We start from the raw sequence: 19,846 nt of genomic DNA, 5'->3' as shown, positions 1-19,846 counted from the left end.
AAGAAAGGGCATTATACAATATTATAATTCTCTTTCTCTCTGTCTCTGCCCCCCTCTCTCTCTCTCTCTCTCTCTCTCTCTCTCTCTCTCTCTCTCCCTCTCAATAGAAGAGAGTAAATACCGAGATAACCTTTACCTTTACGCTTCAAACAAATAATAATGAAAAACTCGATGTTTTTGTTGTTGTTTTATCTACGAGGCAAATAGGATACATAAAATGGCTATATACGTATACAGTATATACATATATACAGTATACATGTAGACCATGAAAAGCGAACAAATATATTAGTCTTATTTATTTTGTCTGCGAATTTTGCCATCACATTTACTTGTGACGTAGAATAATATAAACATGTGAGACACACACACATGCCTGCAGGCTTAACTAATACACTAACTACACAGGTTTATAGAATATAAGGTTTACTCAAACAACATTAACCATATTGACTCAATAAAAAGAAATAATAAAATTAAAACAAAGTATCATGGAGTCCTATTTTAATGATATGCAAATATTATGGAATTCTATATATGACCAAGGTCATTGTTAACTTGGAATAAAACCCACATAATTAACATTGTTTTGTCCAAAGTGCTCGAGTATTTGAGTAGCCTGATTTGTGACGTGTGTGTGTGTGTGTGTGTGTGTGTGTGTGTGTGTGTGTGTGTGTGTGTGTGTGTGTGTGTGTGTGTGTGTGTGTGTGTGTGTGTGTGTGTGTGTGTGTGTGTGTATGTGTGTGTGTATGTGTGTGTTTCTTTCTGACAGTATATATGACACAGGTCTCGGTATATCTGAGTGCTGGTGTACAGGTGAACGTGCACTCACCTTCATTGTACAAGTCAACTACATGGATGACTAGTGTACAGCCAACAGTACAGGTGTCCGTCCCCAGGTGAAACATGAGTCCACAGCCGCACCCACACACCTCAGCGGAGTGTAACAGACCAACAGTGTGGAGTGTAACAGACCAGTAATATGAAGTGTAACAGACCAACAGTGTGGAGTGTAACAGACCAACAGTGTGGAGTGTAACAGACCAGTAATATGAAGTGTAACAGACCAACAGTGTGGAGTGTAACAGACCAACAGTGTGGAGTGTAACAGACCAGTAATATGAAGTGTAACAGACCAACAGTGTGGAGTGTAACAGACCAATAGTGTGGAGTGTAACAGACCAGTAATATGAAGTGTAACAGACCAGTAATATGAAGTGTAACAGACCAGTAATATGAAGTGTAACAGACCAGTAATATGAAGAGTTAGAAAAAATGAAAAGACAAAAAATTCAGCGGTGTTTCGTTACATAAAACCTGGTGAAAGACTTATCGACCGTGAACAGTCGTGTCCTGTCGTACGTGACAGTCGTACCATGAATGATCCAGACGACTCGGTTTAGTATGCACGAGGAGGTGTGAGTCAGTGTGGGGGAGGAAGACTTACTGTACGCGTGTATGAGAGATGAGTAAGGATATGAGCAATATGTGTGTGTGAGGATATGAGCAATATGTGTGTGAGGATATGAGTAATATGTGTGTGTGAGGATATGAGCAATATGTGTGTGAGGATATGAGTAATATGTGTGTGTGAGGATATGAGCAATATGTGTGTGAGGATATGAGTAATATGTGTGTGTGAGGATATGAGTAATATGTGTGTGAGGGTATGAGTAATATTCGTGTGAGGATATGAGTAATATGTGTGTGTGAGGATATGAGTAATATGTGTGTGAGGGTATGAGTAATATGTGTGTGAGGATATGAGTAATATTCGTGTGAGGATATGAGTATGTGTGGGATAGGGATAATATGTGTGTGGAGGATATGAGTAATATGTGTGTGTGAGGATATGAGATGTGTGTGTGAGGATATGAGTATGTGTGTGTGAGGATATGAGCAATATGTGTGTGAGGGTATGAGGATATGTGTGTGTGAGGGATATGAGCAATATGTGTGTGAGGATATGAGTAATATGTGTGAGGATATGAGCATATGTGTGTGTGAGGATATGAGTAATATGTGTGTGAGGATATGAGTAATATTGTATGAGGATATGAGTAATATGTGTGTGGAGAGGATAGGAGCAATATGTGTGTGTGTAGGAGGAGTAATATGTGTGAGATATGAGCAATATGTGGAGAGGATATGAGTAATATGTGAGGATATGACAATATGTGTGTGTGAGGATATGAGTATATGATATGAGTAATATGTGTGTGAGATATGGTAATATGTGTGTGTGTGAAGGTGTCGCCTTGTTGTCTTAGGGTATCTCATGTTTTACACCACTACCACTTTATTCCATTCGCACACGCACGCACACACACACACACACACACGCACACACACACACACACACACACACACACACACACACACACACACACACACACACACACACACACACACACACACGCTGTTATCTTGCAAGAAGCCTGATATAATCATTCATGAACTAAGTGCCTGACAGAAAGGCAAACAGTGTCAGTATTGTGTTTGTGCGCCAGCAGGTGTAGTGTTGCTCTCTCTCTCTCTCTCGTTTTACTAGTTATCGACCAAACTTAATGCTTATATCTACTTTGCTTTCTACATCTCTATCTTTCACGTCCTCCTCCGACAGGTAGTTTTATCTCTCATGAATTTCAATTGTTGATGGATCAGCGTAATTCCTACCCTTATTATGCACTTTAAAACCTTTTAGTTACTTTAACAAATTTGTCGACAAAGCTTGGAGTACAGTTTGCCTATTCTGAGTAATTCAGTCAGGTCTTGACACTGAGGGAAGCATCACTTCTCACTGCTACGCAGGACAGAGGTTCATACACAAAGGAATATATCTTATTCATTCACAGTATATATAGGTCAGAGTCATGTGGGTGATGTCACTGTTCACTGCCATGCAGGACAGTGGTTCCTATACATTGGACTTCATATTCTAATTGAAGACTAATCAGTGTGGGTTAGCAAATTTTGGATTAACAGCAAGAATGTCCTCAAGCACCCCTGATTCAGTGTAGTAATTACAAAGTTCATGATACAATAAGCCAGGTGGCCTGAAGTCTTTGACAGTGTTACATTCAATAATATAGTGTTCAAGTATATGCTTTAAAGGTTTATCACAAAGTTTACTTGCTGTGTGTTCTGGTATGGGTACAGCGCTACTAACTTGCCAGATGTGTCTGTATCCTAGCTTAATTCTGGCCACGACTACATCACAGTGTCTAGTTCTGTCCTTCTGCTGGCCATACCGGTACCTCTTGTCACAAAATTTCTCATAATTACTAATGCTACAACTGCCAGGTCTCTTTGCATTTCTCAGTTCTTCTTGATCAGAGTTCATGATTCTGACTTGAACGTTTTTAAGTACAGCATTGGACAGGCCAAGGTCACGGTCAACATTTTCTTTCTCACATGCCTCATCGTCAGTCTATCAGCACGGTCATGATTCCTAATTCCAACATGAGACGGAATCCACACAATTCGATACGAGAGTTGTTCTCATTGGCAGTTATCACATTTCTTTTAATATCACATACAACTTTAGACATAGAACCTGACGGACTGTTCATTGATTTCAAAGCACTTTGAGAGTCACAGAATATCACCCCACCTCCATTTTCTTCAAGGTAGTCTGTAGCTAAGTAGATTCCAGTTAGTTCAGTTTGTGTTGTGCTGGCCAAGTTGTTCAGCTTTTGCTTGCTCGGCACTATCATTTAAAGACCTCAGTTGTTGAAGTGCAGTAATAACATTATAATATCAATGTCAACCTCTTCCTTTCTTCCATCCCTCCTTCTTACCCTCTCACCCTCCATCTCACCCATCCTCCTTCTCATCTTCCTTCCACTCCCAACCACATCTCGTAACTCCTTTCCCATCCCTCCACTCTTTGTCCTTCTCTTCCCACTCACTTTCTTTTTCCTTCTCCCTCTTCCCCATCCATCCATTCCCTCGCCTCCATCACTACCTCCCTCACTCCCTCCCTCCACCAAAGCTGCATCTATCCATCATGTGTAGCTCACGGCTCCCTCCATTCCCTCTCTCTCTCCCCTCTTTCTATTCTCCCCCTCCTTATCTCCTTCCCTTCTTCCTCCACTCCCCTCCTTCTCTCCTTACCTCCTTCCCTCCAACTCCCAATTCTCCCTCCACCTCTCCTCCTCCCCTCCTCACCTCCTCCCTCCCCACCTCCCTCCCACCTCTCCTCCCTCTCCTTCTCCCTCCTCCCTCCTCCCTCCCTCCCTCCCTCCCTCCCTCCCTCCTTCTTGCCTCCATCCGTCCTTCTTACCTCTCCCTCCCCTCCCTCCCTCCCTCTCCCTCCCTCCTCACTTCACCTCCATCCGTCACTTCTCTCCCTCCCTCCCCTTCCCTCCACCCCCGAAACCATGAAAGATGAGCCATAAAGGTGAAATACGAGTCAACGGAGAGAAAGTTTCGTGCTCTGGGTGAGGACAAATGGTGGTTCTGATCAGCCAACTTCTACAATAACGCCTCTTGACAACTCTATCTCTGGAGACATTTAATCCAAGAAATGCAAGGGAGGAAATTTGCATGGGGTTATGGGGTGTTGGGGGGTTGATAGGGGAGTGAGGATGGGGATGGTGAGGAGGTGATGATGGTGGTAACGCTATGGGGTGATGAGGTGGTGGTGATGATGGTGAGTGGCTGATGGTGGGTGGTGAAGGGATGTAATGAGGTGGGTGATGGTGAGTGGTGGGAGGTTGATGGGGTAGTGAGCAGGTGTGGGGATGATGGGGGTGGTGGGGTGGTGAGAGATGATGGTGGGTGGTGAGAAGGGTGATGGTGGGTGGTGAAGGTGATGGTGGCTGGTGAAGGGGTGATGGTGAGTGGTGAAGGGTGATGGTGGTGATGGGGGGTGATGGGTGGTGAGGGATGGGGTGGTGGATGGGGGTGGGGTGATGGTGAGTGGTGGTGGGTGATGATGAGGGATGTGGTGGTGAAGTGATGTTGTGGTGAGGGGTGATGGTGGGTGGTGAAGGTGTGATGGTGGGTGGTGAAGGGTGGGTGGCTGGTGAAGGGGTGATGGTGAGTGGTGAAGGGTGATGGTGAGTGGTGATGATGTGGGTGGTGAGAGGTTGATAAGGGGTAGTGAGCGGGTGATGGGGATAGTGGGGTGATGGTGAGTGGTGATGATGGTGGGTGGTGATGGGGTGATGTGGTGGTGAAGGAGTGATGTTGTGGTGGGGGTGATGGTTGGTGAAGGTGGGGTGGTGAGGTTGATGGGGGTGGTGAGCAGGTGGGGATAGGGGTGAGGTGGGTGTGAGGGGTATTGATGGGTGACACACACACACACACACACAACACACACACACACACACACACACACACACACACACACACACTATCCCTCTTAATTCTGAGGTTAATGACACCAACTCCGGACATACCTGACTACTCAAGTAAGTTACCTGAAACTCTGATGCCTGGGTGAAGGAGGAACCAGCTCAACGCATACCACAGCGAGCGACGCCCTGATAACTCGGTCTCGTAAAGGGGATCGAACCCAAGTCCTGTCTAATAATAAGATGAGCATGCAACCTCTCTCCCATGGCCGTAATTATTAGCTGTTTGTAAGTAACGTGTGGAGCGAGAACTGGCAGTGAGGGAGAGATATTGATAAATGCCGTAGAGAGAGAGAGAGATAGACAAACTTAGAGGGAGAGAAAGAAAGAATAATAGAAAGAGAAAGTGACAGAAAAGAGCGAATACTAAAGACAGAGAGAAAGAGATGATGAACAGACACACATAGATGGAAAGAGAATGAAAGAGAGTGAGAGATAGAAAGAGAGAAGAAAAAATAATCAGAAAGAGAGAAATGAATAAGAAGGTAATACGGTCGTTAATTGATTTATATGACCTGTAAATAACACCTCTACGGTACTTAACAGTGATAGTTCGCATAACACTATATTCCCCATCAAACATTCGCCCAGTGTGGCTGTGTTATTGAGCGACTACCCTACGTGTTTGTTTGTTTGTATTTGTTTTGTGTTTGTCTGGATGAATGTTTGTGCAACGCGATGTTTGCTTGTCTGTTTTGTGTTTGTGTTTGGGTGAATGTCTAGTGCGATGTTTTGTGTGTGTGTGTGTGTGTGTGTGTGTGTGTGTGTGTATGTGTGTGTGTGTGTGTGTGTGTGTGTGTGTGTGTGTGTGTGTGTGTGTAATCTGGTGCACACATACCATCACAAACTTCTTATTAACATGGAACATATATAAGTAATCCTCCACAGTATACTTTATCATCATATCTTTGTTAATTCTCCATTATCTTCGTTTTGTTTATGTCTCAGTTGTTTATTATCAGTCATTGTTTACGTGTTCTATAATAATCTGTTATTATACGTATTACTCTTTATTAACTGTCTATGTCAGTGCATATAATTTACACCTCATTTGTAAAGGCATTGGTGATAATTGCTTAATGCCTATAATTAGTGTGATTGTATCTGATAATTCCTTTGTTAGTGGTAATTATTTTTTACGTGGTGAATGTAGTGTCTCTCTGTGCTTTAGTTCAATAGGATGTGTGTCTCTCTCTCTCTCTCTTTCTCTCTCTCTCTCTCTCTGTTTCTGTGTCTGTCTGCCTGTTCGTCTGTTTACTTGTTTCTCTATGTTATTTCTTTCTTTCTTTCCTTCGAACTGAACCTATTTATATGTCTCTATCTATGTAATTATTTTTTACGTGGTGAATGTAGTGTCTCTCTGTGCTTTAGTTCAATAGGATGTGTGTCTCTCTCTCTCTCTCTTTCTCTCTCTCTCTCTCTCTGTTTCTGTGTCTGTCTGCCTGTTCGTCTGTTTACTTGTTTCTCTATGTTATTTCTTTCTTTCTTTCCTTCGAACTGAACCTATTTATATGTCTCTATCTATGCAACCATCTCTCTCTCTCTCTCTCTCTCTCTCTCTCTCTCTCTCTCTCTCTCTCTCTCTCTCTCTCTCTCTCTCTCTCTCTCTCTCTCTCTCTCTCTCTCGTCATAATAGTGTTGCATATAAAAACCTCCTTATCTCTTGGCCTTCCTGTATAAAACTCTCGTTGTATCACGGATTAATCTACTTCAACCTCATCAATTCTGCATCAAGTTTACAACACCAGACGCTAACATGACTTAATCACAACGTAAAAATGAAAACAAAATCATCTCTTCATGTCTCTTATCAACAAAATGCTTCTCAGCTTTCACAGATTTTTTTTAGGGGGGGGGGCGAGTGGTGGTGTGGGGGTGATGGATATTTAGTTAATTCCTGTAGTAAGAGGAAGTAAGAATTTAGTTTTGTAGTGTGATTTCTCTCTATTTCTCTCTTCCTTAATCATATTTTTTGTCTTTATCTTTCTTTCCTTCTTTCTATATCTATCTATCTATCTATCTATTTATCTATCTATCTATCTATCTATCTCTGTCTGTCTGTCTGTCTGTCTGTACTTATCTCTTTCTCGGTCTCCTATGATTTAGACGTAATGTTCAGTATCTTAGAGACAGATGCGAAGAGACAAAGAGACAGACAGTCATTTGGGAAGACAGACAGATAGACAGACATACGCCAAAATTAGACCAAATTAAATATTATGTATTCATATTTTCTTAAACTTCTTCATCTACTTTCTTAATTAATCTTCAACAAACCTAACCTAACCTAACCTAACCTTTACATCATTAAAACCATTTAATTTGATCATGCTCTTCAATATCATTCTAATAAAACCACCTTAAAATAGAGCTTTGTGGGGGACACTTTAATTAGAATAAAGATTTTAATGCATTGTGAAGTATCATAAATATTTCCCAGGTGAGCACGTCGTGTAGTGTTTACAAACAAACTTAATGATCAACAGAACACGTGGTCAAGTGTTTACAGATAAATGTATTAACTAACATGACACGTGGTCTATCTATCTATCTATCTATCTATCTATCTATCTATCTATCTTGTTATTTAATTTTCAATCTGTCAAATAATTATCTATTTGTCTAAACTCTAAAGTATCTTCTGCCATTGTGTTTAACTGAGGCAGGTTTACCCCGTAGGTTTAATTCGTATTGTGATTTTTAGGTCTACGTATTTAATCAAATGGGCCCCCTCCTGTTCTAATAAACCCTATTCCAAACAGGCCCCAGATCCTGTGAGGTTTTGGTCCTAATGGATGGGGCCTCTTTGAACTGTGGTCTATTAAAACTGAGGTCTACTTGGACTCCTTCTTTCACTCTCTCTCTTTTTCATTATCTTCCTTCTTCCTTCTTTCCCTCCTTCCCTCCTTCCTCCCTTCCCTCCCTTCTTCACTTTCTCTCCCACGGCAATTTCTTCCCCCTTTCTTCCTTCCCTACTTACCGTCTTTCCTCCTTTCCTTCGTCTCTCCTTCCGCTTCTTCCTGTCTCCCCAGCATCCATCGCTTCCTGCTTCCCTACCTACTTACCTACCTACCTCCTCCTTTCCTCCTTCCCTTTGTCCCTCCCTCCCTCCCTCTTTACCACAACCTCTTGTTAGTGTATCCCAGCGACGCAGAGGAAGGAAAAGGGAGAGAGGACGTGTGGAAGAGTAAGGGAAGGAGGGAATGAGGGCGGTGGAAGGCGACTCTTGATAAATTAGAGAGGGAATAAGTGTAGAGTGTGAAAGGGGAAAGACTCGAAATGGAGAGAGAAAGAGGAAGAAAGATAGAGATGGAGACAGGTTGAGGAAGAGAGAGGTAGACAGGAGGAGTGAGAGACAGAAAGAGAGATATATAAAGGGAGACAAATTTAAAGAGAATGAGAGAGAGAGAGTAATGAATGGAGAAAGCTAGAGAGAGGTAAGTGAGGAACAGAATTAGAAAGGGAGAGGAGAAAGAGAGACAGTGTGAGAGAGAGAGAGAGAGAGAGAGAGAGAGAGAGAGGAGAGGAGGCAGGAATGTCATGCCTCGTTGACCATGCAGAACGACACACACTACTCCAACACAACACATGGTAGTAATTAACACACTCCCGGGGCCTTCTACTCCTGGGGTGCCTGTCCTCCTAGGATGTTTGTCCTCCTGGGACCATTGTCCTCCTTGGGTGGTTGTCCTCCTAGGTTGTTTGTAGTCCTGGGGTGACTGTCCTCCTAGGTTGTTTGCATTCCTGGGATGTTTGTCCTCCTCGAGTGGTTGCTCTCCTGTGGTGATTGTCCTCGTGGCATGATTGTCCTCCTAGATGGTTATTCTCCTACGTTGTTTTTCCTCCTAGGTTGATCGTTCCCCTAAGCATTTGTCCTCCTAGGCAAAGATAAATAAGGAATGAAGAATAACAAAAATAAAAACATAATTTCTTAACCAGCCTCATGTTATTAAAGGTATTAAATAAGGAAAATAAAGAACGCACTAGAGTAAAGTATCTTGAGAAGCATAAGTCAAGGTTTAAAGAATGTAGTCACTTAACGCGTAAAAGGAATAAATTATACTTAGGAAACTTATGAAGGCAGTTGATGAGGATGGAAAGGAAAATACTACTACTACTACTACTACTACTACTACTACTACTACTACTACTACTACTACTACTACTAATAATAATAATAATAATAATAATAATAATAATAATAATAATAATAATAATAATAATAATGTTGTAATCTTGTTAGTATTATTTTTTGTGATGTATCCTTCATAAATCTCTCTCTCTCTCTGGTATTTATGGCCATCTGCCTACGAGGAGGGAGGGGAAGGGAGGAAGTAAGAATGGAGGGAGAGTAGAGATGGAGGAAGGGGAGATAGCGGTGGATAGTTAGGAGGGAGGAAAGGTGAAGGGAGGGTAGGGGATGAGAAGAGGGAAGAGGAAGGAGGAGGGAAGGAAGAGAAGATGGTGGATAAGGAGTTACAGTAAGATGGGAGGGGAAGGAATGAGGAGATAGTAAAGGTTGGAGGGGCGAAGAAGGGAGTAAAGGTGGGAGGGGAGAAAAGGGGAGTAAATGTGGGAGGAGAGAGGAAGGGAGGAGAGTTAAGATAGGAGGATAAGTGAAAGATAGAAGGTAGTAGGAGGAGGAGGAGTGGTGAGAAAGGAGACTAAATGGAAAGGGAAGAAAGTGAAGGAGGTGAGAGAGGCAAGGGGAAGTGAAGGGAGAGGGAGAGGTTTGTGATCATAGTTGAGGTCACAAATGACTATTAAATTCAGTTTTGCAATCTCCGCTCTGTGTGTGTGTGTGTGTGTGTAATAATAATAATAATAATAATAACGGTTTATTGAAAAAGTTCTGCAGCCCGAAGGCTGAAAATATACATTGGACATAAATGACTTATTACATACATTGGTGGTTTAACAAAAGCCTTCATTAGAGAGAGGTAAAGGAACATACAGTGAACATACAGATTAATGTAGGATTGTACGTGTTGAACAGCAAACACGTAGTGCAGTAACTCCCTCCCAGATGGTGTTAGGAGGGACCTCACGTGATGTAGTAGTTCCCTCAGTTGGTGTTATGAGGGACCTGACGTGGTGTAGTAATTCCCTCGCAGATGGTGTTATGAGGGACCACGTGGTGTAGTAATTCCCTCACAGATGGTGTTGTGGGGGACCTCACGTGGTGTAGTAATTCCCTCACAGATGGTGTTATGAGGGACCTGACGTGGTGTAGTAATTCCCTCGCAGATGGTGTTATGAGGGACCACGTGGTGTAGTAATTCCCTCACAGATGGTGTTGTGGGGGACCTCACGTGGTGTAATTACCTCACAGATGGTGTTATCAGGGTCCTCACGTGGTGTAGTAATTCCCTCAGAGATGGCGTTATTAGGGACCTGACGTGGTGTAGTAATTCCCTCACAGATGGTGTTATGAGGGACCACGTGGTGTAGTAATTCCCTCACAGATAGTGTTGTGGGGGACCTCACGTGGTGTAATTACCTCACAGATGGTGTTATCAGGGTCCTCACGTGGTGTAGTAATTCCCTCACAGATGGTGTTATGAGGGACCTGACGTGGTGTAGTAATTCCCTCACAGATGGTGTTATGAGGGACTTGACGTGGTGTAGTAATTCCTTCATAGATGGTGTTATATGATTGAGGTTTGGTCCCAGGCCTTCCTGTCGTAGACTGATTAACACATCGCTGGTTGTTGTTGGGTCTCATGGGCCGTTATCACTGGGTACCTGGGACCTCACTGTGTGAAGGTTAACTTGGGTACGACTGTTACTGTTGAGTTGTTCTCACTGACTTAAGCACTGTTCACCACTGTTCACCTCTGTTTAACACTGGTTCCGTTCCTTTCCTAAATAACTTAACAGCGAGAACTGCTGAGCTGGCCCTGAGAGAGCTGTGTGTTGTGGTGTGTGTGGTGTGTGTGTATGTGTGTGTATGTGTGTGTGTGTGTGTGTATGTGTGTGAGTGTGAGGTTTCAGGACTCTCTTTCTCTCATCTAAATATATATAAGAGACATAAAGAAAAGTGAGAGAGAGAGAGAGAGAGAGAGAGAGAGAGAGAGAGAGAGAGAGAGAGAGAGACGAAACGGGGAGATATTTATCCGTAGATTATTTTACGTAGTAGATAATGAAAGAGTATTCTAGACAACCGTATAAGGGTGAGGAGGAACAGAAGAGAAAAGAGGGAAAGGAAGAGGGGGGGGAAGAGGAGACGAAAGAGGGAAGGAAGAGGAAGAATATCAAAGGAGGAAGGAAGTGAAGGAGGAGAAGGCAGATTATATTAAGAGGAAAAATGGCAAAAAAGGAAGAGAAAGAAGAGTAATACAGGAAGAAGAAGGAAAAAGAGGTAAACGAAATTAGGAGATAGGAAAATAAGAGAGTCGTGTATTGAACATATTGTATATTGTATAATTATTGCCTGTACGTCTGTTATATATCTGTATGGCGTGTGTGTGTATATTTGACGGACATAGATAAGTATACTCATACAGAGAGGCTGGTAACAACAACAACAAAAGCAACATTATCAACAAAAGCAACATTATCAACAAAAACGTCATAACAATAATACTTACACAACACCAATCTAAATTCACATAACAATTATAGGTGAACATTGCAGGTCATCCCCGCACTTGTTCTACCACAACTGTCCGCCTTTGGTCACGGTAAACACCACAGCGTCACCTTTTTTTATGCCATTAACTACACGCCGACGATATTATACACTTGTTAAGGAGACAAGTATCTGTGGTAAAAAAAAAAGGATGTTACTTGCGATTGGGGCACAGTACAGGTGTAGGCAGGTGTCTGTCTGTTTGTTGATATTGGCGGAGGTACACATCTCTCTCTCTCTCTCTCTCTCTCTCTCTCTCTCTCTCTCTCTCTCTCTCTCTTTATAAAACAACAATCATAACAACCAATTAAACCATCATATGATACACGCTGTATACATATACATATATACATAACAGAACATAACATACTAACAAATATATTCAATTCGTGAATTTCCTGTCGGCGAAAAAAAAACATTTTAAATCGGCTTTTAGATTTTGTTTTATTTTGAGTGTCAGATATTTTATCCCGTTATGCGTGTATTTTTTTCTTCTATGTTTTGAAGTTCCAATTTATATGATTCAGTGAGTGGGTTAATCTCGCCATATGCTCCTGGGGTTAAGCGGAATTTACATATTTCTATCGGAAAATATGTACTAAACATTTAATTACCTTTGTTATTAATGGAAAATTGAAGAATAATGATAATTAATGTGTAAATTAGACTTTATTATAAAAAAAAATATTAAAATATATTTGGTAATACTGTGGAAAGTTCGCTCTTAGATGTATCGGTGTTCACCTGTACCAGAGTCTAATGAACTATCACTCTTACTGTGTGTAAAGGTTGAGAAGCTATATTACACCTCCCTCAATGAAGCTCCTCCCTCAATGACCTCCTCCTCCTCCTCCTCCTCCTCCTCCTCCTCCTCCTCCTCCACCTCCTCCTCCTCCTCCTCCTCCTCCTCCTCCTCCTCCTCCTCCTCCTCCTCCTCCTCCTCCACCTCCACCTCCACCTCCACCTCCTCCTCCTCCTCTTTCACCTTCCCCTCCACACACCCTCTTCCTCACTCCTTCCTCCGCTGATAATTAAACGTATCAGTGTCTTATGAACTATTGTGATTAAATAAACTGTTAGGCAATCCCATTCCTCTCTGTTATTAAGTATCTCTCTGTCTCCTCCTCCCCCCCCCTCCCCATGTCTCCCGCGCGCGCACACTCCTCCCGCTTGATATATTTCTACAACAATAAAATAATTCAGCTTTTTTTTTACATAATATATAAATTGATACATAAACAGATACATGAAATTAATGTGAAAATTTGAACGATTAAGAATAAACAAGTTAATAAAACGAAAACAAAATCATGTGTATAACAGAAAGATGGAAGTAAAAAAGTGAGAAAATAAATACGCATAAGAAAGGAGAAGAATGAAAGAGAAAAGGACTAAAACAGAAGCCAAGAATGAGAGAGACAGAGAGAGGTGAGAGAGAGACAGACAGAGGTGAGAGATAGACAGACAGAGGTGAGAGAGAGGCAGACAGAGGTGAGAGATAGAGAGAGAGAGGTAGGGGGAAGAGGTGTAACCCAAGAGTCAAAGGAAAAGCAAGAGAACAAGAGAGGGAGAGAACAAAAAACGAAAAAGAGGGAGTAAGCAGAGAGAGAAACATAGAAAGAGAGCGAAAAAGAGAGAACAAAGAGAGGAGGGAAAGAGAAAGGGAGTAAACAGAGAGAAAGAGAGAGAACGAGAATTGACAAACAGACAAACAGAACGATGTCATATATTTTTAAAGCAAGATCACCAATTTAAATTCTGACTATGTCCTGGTTGTGAATATTTTAAGAAGACCAACCCAAAACTCTCCAACTTCATGAATATTCAGCGACTCACTCCACCCCTCTCACCGTAACCTCTTTCTCCACGGTTACCAGAATCGAGACTTTTAACACCTCTCTAATTGTAATGTTGCCAGAAAGGAGTTTATATATATTTGTACACGGCTCTCTCTCATCATTTTTCACTAAACTAAATTCACGCAACCAAATTAATCTGAATATTGTTACCGGAAACCTGTACCTGTAGGTGTAGCTGTACCTGGAGGTGTAGCTGTACCTGTAGGTGTAGCTGTACCTGGAGGTGTAGCTGTACCTGTAGGTGTAGCTGTACCTGGAGGTGTAGCTGTACCTGGAGGTGTAGCTGTACCTGTAGGTGTAGCTGTACCTGGAGGTGTAGCTGTACCTGGAGGTGTAGCTGTACCTGGAGGTGTAGCTGTACCTGGAGGTGGAGCTGTACCTGGAGGTGTAGCTGTACCTGGAGGTGTAGCTGTACCCGTAGGTCCAGCACGACAGGTCATGGTGGGGGCGGGCGTCGTGTCTGCCCCAGGTCACCCATTATGGGTAATTGTGAGGCCATAACCTGGTAGCAGTCAGGGGCGGCCCTCCACTACCCTCCAGCATTACCCTCCACTACCCTCCAGCACTACCCTCCACTACCCTCCAGCATTACCCTCCACTACCCTCCAGCACTACCCTCCACTACCCTCCCTCCAGCATTACCCTCCACTACCCTCTAGCACTACCCTCCACCCTCCTTCCCCATACCTTCAACAATCTTCATCATGGTTCTTCCTCCCCCCCATGTCCCATCACCACCATTATCACCACCAACGCCACAACCAATACCACTATCAGCCACCACAGCCACAATCATTACCTCCACTTCTAATATTACCAACACACCCACCACAACCACTATCACCACCTCCACAACCACCACTACCACTATCACCACCTCCACAACCACCACTACCACTATCACCACCTCCACTATAACCACTACCACCATCATCACTGACATGTGTAAATTCCTCAATACTCTTCTGCCGTAGATCTCCAAGAGGACAATTCATTCATCTCTCGCGAGTAAAATACATCTTTAACCTTCTCTTAACAGCGGGGAGATATCTAACCACAGAACAGTGTAGGAGATATCTCTAACCACAGAACAGTGTAGGAGATATCTCTAACCACAGAACAGTATAGGAGATATCTCTAACTACAGAATAGCGCAGAGGATATCTCTAACGTGACCATCGGGGAGATATCTCTTACCATGTGTGACCAGCAAGGGAATGCAGGCCACTGGTAATCGGATTGTTCGTATGCATTGCAATGTCAGATGCTGCGGATGTCTTCGTGTGTGGTACGGAGAAACACACACACACACACACACGTATACAGACATACACATACGTACATACACACAAACATATACATACACAGACATACCACATGTACATACGTATACACATACACTAACGCACTGACTATACTCACACACACACTCACACACACACACACACACACACACACACACACACACACACACACACGGGTCTCAAGCATGTATCATCCCAGAGTGCCGGAGGTGAAAGATATTGATAATACGTTTTCTTGTTGCACTGAAAAGCTGTCGAGGTGTTTTGCTCCTTAAACAACCTTGACCTTAGCATGAGAAACTGTGTGACATCCAGTTATTGATGTTTTTTGTTTTTTCGTTGTGTGATGTACTAATTCACGTGATTTTTTCCTCCTTTCCTAAATAACGTTGAGCTTGTCTTCAAAATTTTGGAAATTGCTGTTATTGATGCCTTTCCTTGCATTTTTGTTTTGTTTTGCTTAGTTATATTTTGCGCTGTACTAATATGCAGGTAAATCTTTTTTTATTTTATCTTTCCAAGGTCAAATTTTGCTCTAATGATAAAATTCTGAATTGCAGAAGTGTTAACATTAAATTTCCTGGGGTATTCACTCGTGTTGTAAACTTTGTATAATGCAAAGACTGATTCTGTAGTAAAACGCGGCTTATTTTTTTTACTCAAATAAAATCTGCTGTCATGAGAACTTCCTGTAAAATGCAATCATCGATGCCCAATTTCACGCCCCTTTTAAGTCTTTGTGTTTACAATACGGTAGAATATTTGCTTTTATGAGAAACTTTTCTACAATTAAATTACTTGTATATCTTTTTTCCATCCGTTACAAGTGAAGATGATTTTATTTTTCCGATTAATTTTGTTCTTATGACCAAAGACTTGAGTTCCACTGTGTCTGTTTGTGTGTTAGTATAGCATCCACTGAAGAATTTTGCTCGTATGATAGGATTGAGTGAAAATGCAATTAACTTACTGATAGAAATTATATTGAAGTATTGGAGTGGGCAAGAAAGCTGTATCGTAAAGAACCAGAGTGCTGTGGCTGATGAGTGCAGCTTTACACTGAAGTAACTCGAGTCCTGTGACCGACATGTGTGACTCTGTGTAATTAATGGTTGATTTTCCTCCTCGCTACTGAAATGTGGATCAAAGCTCACGTGAGACACCTGGTCCTTGTGTTCAAAGTCTTCAAAATATAATTACCGAACCTAACCTAACCTAACCTAACCTAACCTAACCTAACCTAACTTAACCTAACCTTAACCTAACCTAACTTAACCTAACCTAACTTAACCTAACCTAAGTTAACCTAACCTAATAAATTCTCAAGTTTCGTTATAGGAATATAGCGAAAAGCATCTTAAAGTGTAAAGTACAAACAACTTAAAGTGTAAATTACAAACAACTTAAAGTGTAAATTACAAACAAATCTATTAGTTACACACTAATTTCCATGGAGTCATTGCAGCGAAACCACACACAAAAAAATAAAAACAAAATCAAATCAAAATAAGTTATCCCTATTGAGCAAGAGAGGTGATATTACTTATGGGCTTTGTGAGAAGATCTTCCATAGTACACAAGACATCCGTATATAGTAACTTACCTGTTGGATCACCTGTTGGAATATCTACTGTTGGTCATCTGTTGGATTATCTGTTTGTTATCTGTTGGATTACCTGTTGGATCACCTGTTGGATCACCTGTTGTTGGATCACCTGTTGAAATATCTACTGTTGGTCATCTGTTGGATTATCTGTTTGTTATCTGTTGGATTACCTGTTGGATCACCTGTTGGATCACCTGTTGTTGGATCACCTGGGTATATTTTCAGTTTGAGGGTTGGTGATACGCTATAAATGAATCATAAACAAATAATTGAATGTGTTCCTGTGTTACAAAGGTTCCCGGCTCTTAAATCTGTGCCTTTATAGGATCATGGTCTAATAGTATCATGTATCATATGTTGATTCATGCTATAAACCTTTTTTTTTAGATCCTCTTTTACTGTTGGATTTGCGGTGTTTGTCAAAGGCGTTGCTACATTTTCTGAATAAAAGTTAAATTTGTCACCTATGAAACAAAGAAACACAGGGCAGGGATGATCCGTCCTGTGTGTGTGTGTGTGTGTGTGTGTGTGTGTGTGTGTGTGTTTAACATATCCGAATGGAAATAGAGTACATGCACTCCCTCATTCATATTAGACCAAAGTACAAGTTTCTCTTACATGTTATCTTGAACACAGAACAAACCTTACACAGCGATGCCTTCTTAACTTGGTAAAAACTCCTACCTGACAATTACCTCAACACGCGCGGCTCTCGTGATGGCGCCCCTGAAAAAAAAAAAAAAGCCGTTACAGTTTGAAGAGATAAATGATCCACTTGTAGAGAGATGAGCGCCCGCCTCTGAAAGATAGACAGGTCAGGAGCGATTCCTTGAAAAAGATGTGACGCCGTTTAGGGTGAGTGATGTCCCCTGGTGGAGAGATCACTGCTCATGGCTGGCTCTTAGTCTTCAGGAATCGTATCTTATATATATATTTTCCTCTTTATCTGAGTTATGGGAACTGACTCACTGACTCAGACTCATTTTCTCGCTGACTCAGACTAACTCACTCACCCAGACTCTGGCTCACTCATTCACTGACTTACTAACTGACAAATATTTCAGCTAAAATTCTGTAAGAACTGCACTAATGTGATTGGAATCATATTAGAAGAAAAAATGCGGGAGTCATCAAGAGACCTGGATACGACACCTATAAATGACGTTTCAGTTCCGTAATGCTGAGAATTTGGACATTAATTCTCTAAACATTCTATGAAAGATCCTACACAGTTTTAGGAGACAGGTATATTATTATTCAGAATTGCCTTTCTCATAACACCTATACACACAGTACACGGAATTATCTCCAAACAAAAACATTCTTCCCCAAAACTATCTCTTCACAGTTTGGGGAGATAGATGCCCTGCTTGTGGACAGATTGCCTCTTGTGACACTCCTGAAACCTTACGTAGTTTTTTAAAGATCCAGCTACAGTTTGGGGGAGATAGATGCCCCACTTTTGGAGAGATCACCGCTACTGACGCCTGTATTTGTTTGTACCAGACTTATGGGTGGAAGTTTGGAAGGTCTTGTTTGTACACAGATATATACACACACCTTTCTTACTGGCTCTGTTTATACCCACGAGTTTCTGTTTTTTTGTACTGTGTTTTATTATTATTATTATTATTATTATTAGTAGTAGTAGTAGTAGTAGTAGTAGTAGTAGTAGTAGTGGTGGTAGTAGTAGTAGAGAGAGAGAGAGAGAGAGAGAGAGAGAGAGTAAATTAAGGAGAAGTGGATCTGGCACTATCTTCAGGAAGTGTCACGTGACCAGTCTGGTGGAAACCTCGCCAAGTTGACGCCAGCCGGGAATCGGGTATTGGGAACCTGGAATCCGAAATTGGGAATCAGGGAATCTGGAATACAAAATAAGGAATTAATAATTGGAAAATAGGAACTAGAAACTAGGAATAAGAAAATCGAGAATCAAGAACCAGGAATTGGGATCGTGGAATCAAAAAGGTATATCTGACCATGAAAATGAATTAGGAACTAGGAATCGGGAATCAAGAATAAAAAAAAAACGATTAGCATTAAAAGAAGTATCAGAAACCAGTAGTCTTTGGCTTTATTGATCCCACCTGGTATCTCGTGACTGGTATTTTGGTTGATATCTTGACTGACATTTTGGTTGATATCTTCTCCTTTGTTAACCTTCTAATAACTTGGCTGCTAACCTTGATATCATTCTGGAAGGCCACTCGAGTATTGTGTGTATCTTTTACTTTCTGGACGACTCGATAACCTACTCGAGAATACGTCAAAGAGCTTAATGATGTAACATGAAAATACTGGTTATGAGAGACGGGCAGAGAGAGGGAGAACGAGAGGGATAGATATATTGAAAAATAGAGAGGGAAACGGAGAGAGATAAAGAGAGACAGAGAAAGATAAAGGCTGAGAGATAAAGAATACCATAGATAGATAGATAGATGGATAGATAGATAGATAGATAGATAGATAGATAGATAGATAAAGAAACAGGGAGATACTGTAGATTGAGAGAGAGAATGTTTCCTCAACCACACACACACACACACACACACACACACACACACACACACACACACACTATTGATCTCGTAAGACAAAGTAATTAACAAAACTCATAATTAACCCTATTAGTTAATTTCCCGGATGACCTAACTCTCACTAATTTATCTTTTAAAAGCTTGAAAACTTGAAAAACAAAAGTTAAACGCAACGGGATAAAGAAGAAAAGAAAAAGTAGATAACAAGGCAGACACAAAAGTAGAAATATAGGTGTGAGGTGTAGGTGCAGCTAAACCTTAATCACGGTTAGATCTTCACTTGTCCTTGATATTGTCTTGTACAGTACCTAGATGTTTGACCTTGAAGTAGGACCTTACACCTGTCCTTGATATTGTCTTGTACAGTACCTAGAAGTTTCACCTTGAAGTAGGATCTTACACCTCTGCCTTGATATTGTCTTGTACAGTACCTAGATGTTTGACCTTGAAGTAGGACCTTACACCTCTGTCCTTGATATTGTCTTGTACAGTACCTAGAAGTTTGACCTTGAAGTAGGATCTTACACCTCTGTCCTTGATATTGTCTTG

The sequence above is a fragment of the Homarus americanus genome, unplaced genomic scaffold, assembly GCF_018991925.1.
Source record: "Homarus americanus isolate GMGI-L3 unplaced genomic scaffold, GMGI_Hamer_2.0 scaffold30535, whole genome shotgun sequence".
Classification (NCBI taxonomy): domain Eukaryota; kingdom Metazoa; phylum Arthropoda; class Malacostraca; order Decapoda; family Nephropidae; genus Homarus; species Homarus americanus.
The sequence above is the reverse complement of the archived record's forward strand: the minus strand, read 5'-3'. Positions refer to the sequence as shown.